Below are 4,199 nucleotides of genomic sequence, written 5' to 3' on the forward strand. Positions count from 1 at the left end.
AAAGTGTTTGCCACTAGATATTATAGAGGCTATTTCCTAAAATTTAAAAAGAGATGTGTTGTTTCCATGAGTATCTTTCATGATCAGTCCAGTATCAATCTTACCACCAACGGATTTTAAAGATCATCTATCACCGTGGTATGTGGGTGATAAAACATGGGATACTTCTTGTAAAATTAATATAAAAAATAAAATTCATCTTCTTTCCCCCCTTTATTCTCTCCTCTTCCCATCTGACTGTGCTTATACATATATATATATCCTCTTTGAGTTCTGTCCTAGAGAAAATGCTTCCAGGAATTATACCTTTACTAGCTGTGTACATAGCATCAAGGAACTAGGTGGAGTCAACAAATAACAAATCAAATAACAAGAACAAAAATCAATTGTCTAGATACTGGTTCCATATATACCAAGTAAGTGGATGTTTGATTTTTTTATTTTTTAATGTAGGTGTTAGACTCCCATGTCTGATTTATTGTTTCATACCCCAAAGCACCTAGCACTCGTTCTTGCACCTGGCATATGTGGCTGATAAATATTTATTGAATGAATAAATGCATGAAAAAAAGATAAAGCATGGATGGGGGTAAGTGATGACATTATATCAAAAGGAATTCAAGATATAAAGCCTTGAGACTCTTTTTCATTGACAGTGATAGGATTTAAAGAAAATGACATTTCTCTTCTGTTTTTGTGTATTAGGATTTTATGAATTCTCTAATACAATATTCTCAATCACTGCATGCTAGACAAAGGTAGCAGGGGAAGGACAGTCCTTTAACTCAGGTGACATTCAAGCTAGAATTTCTAGGGTTAGAACACTATAGTCTTTGTGAGCTTCTTCCATATATTTAGATCTACAACTGGTTAATATAAAACAAGGAGTAAAAGAGAGAGCACACCCAGTGATTTTCTGTGTAGTGAGTTGCAGGACAAGGATCAAGAGGGTAAAAAGATCAAAGAAGCAAATTTTAGCCAAATATGAGAAATGATAGTCCAACAACATGAGTTCCCACCCAATAATGAAAGAATAATTTCACATAGAACCATGTTCCTCCAACATTGGGGATATCCTTATGTATAAAGTGTAGGGTGTTATATAAGCTTTTCTGCAATAAAGGCACATTTGGTAAGATGGCCAAGTCATTGTTCCTCCTGAAGGGAGAAAAGTACCTAAAATATATGAAAAATACTATGGAGGAAGTAAAGGGAGATAGTTTAATACCTGCCATTTTTTAATACTCAGAACACCTTGACATTGGCCCTACTACCCTGTGTAGAAGAGAAACGCTTAGACTTTCAAGGATAATCACACATTTCAAGCAAACCAGGACAAAACAAATGAAAACCAACAATATAGCCCTTCTTTTCCTTTTCCACCCAGGGCATAGCTTTTTCAAAGACTGTTTTCTTCTCACCATACAAATACTATCCATTTGCAAACAGAGAAAACAACACTGAACTGTGATACCCTACTCCCCACTACACTAGCCAATCTTTTTGACATTCAGGACATACATTCTTCCAGTACTGCTTCTATTATAATATATATGCATTTTTATAGAAATGGATTTTAATAAAGTTTTTAACTTAAAATGCTTTTGAAAATAAAGAGGGTATGCGTACTTTGAGTGGACAAGCTTTGGATACTCCATGGATCAGAAAACTAGAACAGATATTGCACTTGATCTTGGCCAAAAGGCTGAGAAGTAAAGTAGAAAACTGCTTAGAACATAGAGATCTTTCAGGCTATAAAGTAGTTTCTCCATTTCCCCCTACCTTTAGTGACCCTTGTTTAATTGTTTTTTTTTTTTAATTTCAATGTCAAGTGTTCCAGTTTCATCAGGGTCATTAAAATATTTAATTCACATGAGTGTTGACAAAATGATGTGCATTTTTAAAAGGGCTTTGCAGTTCATGCAACAGAAGAACTATTCTTTTCTGCCCTGGTACTAATGAGATGGGGGCTGGTGGAGCTGTCTTGATCATATCACCTGTTAGAATGACCACTCCATCTGCAGTGTCCTGTGGATACCCACAGAGAAAAGCCTCTGTAGTAACCAGTTAAGAGTCTATTGCAACAATTGCTTTTACCTCCTTTAGAAACCCCTGTTCCCAGAGAACACACTCCTGAGGAGCTGTAATGGAAACTTTCATGACATGGGACTTCCAAGGATAATCATTATTATTACCATCATCCTCATTTTAGTAACTGTAAAATCTTGAACAATGTCACCAAAATTAGTAGCTTTATGTATGTTCTATCAAAAGAATTCCCAGTGGTTGCTTTTAAAACTATATTCTTTGGTACCAACATTCTGGACAATTGCTCCAGTCATGAGAGGGGAGTCTGAGTATGTCAGGCTCAGTTCCTGCTCCCCAACCTGTGGATTTAAAGTTCCACATTTATTTCATGTTATCACAAGATAAGGAGTTTCTCCAGTCCCACCTACCTGTTTTCTAAAACCACCCCACTTCTTTTGTTAGCCAATGTGTATGTGCTCAGTCGCTTGGTCGTGACCAGCTCATTGGGGTCCATGGACATTAGCCTGCCAGGCTCCTCTGCCCATGGAATTTTCCAGGCAAGAATACTGAAGTGGGTTGCCTACTCCATTACTACTCCATACTACCCCATTACCTGGATTTCCTACTCCAGGTGATCTTCCCAACCCAAGGATCTAACCTACGTCTCTTGCATCTCCCGCATTGGTAGGCAGATTCTTTACCACTAGCACGACCCGGGAAGCCCCACATACAGTAAATTAGAAAAAAAGGAGGCCTTTTGTACTACAATTCAAACTATAGAAGAGAAATGAAAACTCTTTTAACTTAATAATATTAATATCAAATAGCATGGGGGGAAATCCTGTAAGTGTTCTTTTGCCTATGGATGTTTGACTCTGCAAAGGAATTCTCTTCACTTTTCTTCTCTACCTACATATAACTCAAACCCTCTCAGCTATACTCAAGTGGGAAAAAAAACCTAATGAAATGGAAAGACTTGTGAGACCAGAAGAATAAGTAATGTGGCAGGGCACCTAGGAGTAGGGGAAGATGGAGAAAGGAATTGGGAGTCAGGGGCACAGCTGAGGAGGAAGGAGGAGTTGAAGGGAGGAGGAACTCAGAGAAGATTCAATTTGGGTCATGCCAGTTATAGCTAAAGGCTCTTGGTGCTCTCAGGAGCTGGCAGTCTGGGTATTAATAGAACAGAATAGAGAATCATTTCCAACTCTTCACTAATTCCTAGGCTCTGTGGGTTATAATAGTCAAAATAAGCCTGAGAAAAAGGTAAGACTACCTGGGTGCCAGATTCAGACTCTCAGAGACTGAATCTCTTGTGAGATTTTAGGCCAATTAACTTCCCCATTTCTCAGTTTTCTCATCGCCAAGAGGAAGATAAATATACTACATACATTAGCAATCCCCCATGCATGGGGTCATGTTCCAAGATCCCCAGGGTATGCCTGAAACCTCAGATAGTACCAAGTCCTATATATACACCATGTTTTTCCTATACATACATACCTATGATAAAGACTAATTTATAAATGAGGCAAGTAATGGGATATCCAAATTGCCAGCATGACTACTTTTGCATTTGGAAGCCATTATTAAGCAAAATAAGGGTTACCTGAACATAAGCACTGCAATGCTGAGACAGTTGGTCTGATAACCAAAACAGCTGCTAAGTGACGAACAGGCAGGTAGTGAATGCAGTGTGGATATGTTGGACCAAGAGATAATTCACATCCCAGGTGGGACAGTGAGACAGCTTGAGATTTCATTGCATTACTCAGGAAGGCATGTGATTTAAAACTTACAAATTGTTTATTTATGAACTTTTTAATTTGATATTTTTGGACCATGGTTGATCTCAGGTATGTGAAACCATGGCAAGTGAAACTGCAGCTTAGGCGGACAGGGTATGCGAGGTGCTACTGTACTTAAGGTGAGGAAAGGCATAAACAAGATAAAATATGCGAGGTGCTTAGATTGGTACTTAGAGGTCAGCGCATTTTCTCTGTAAAGGGCCAGATAGTAACTATTCTTGGTTTTGCAGGACACTGACTCTGTCACAATTACTCAACCCTACTCTTATAGTGGGGAAAGCAATCATAGACAGTAGGTAAACAAATGTTTGTGACTGTGTTACCATAAAATTTTCTTTACAAAAAAAGGTGCAAAGCTAGATTTGG

At 38.2% G+C, this 4,199-nt stretch overlaps 1 non-coding gene across 1 annotated transcript; it reads right to left on the reverse strand.

Moving 5' to 3' along the window:
* Window positions 1-1,528: 1,528 nt before the first annotated feature.
* Window positions 1,529-1,717, reverse strand: LOC122451560. The gene has a single exon (XR_006272455.1). It is a non-coding gene; the product is annotated as a U2 spliceosomal RNA (small nuclear RNA).
* Between the last annotated feature and the right edge of the window lie 2,482 nt (window positions 1,718-4,199).

Source organism: Cervus canadensis, chromosome 12 (assembly GCF_019320065.1).
Source record: "Cervus canadensis isolate Bull #8, Minnesota chromosome 12, ASM1932006v1, whole genome shotgun sequence".
Lineage (NCBI taxonomy): Eukaryota > Metazoa > Chordata > Mammalia > Artiodactyla > Cervidae > Cervus > Cervus canadensis.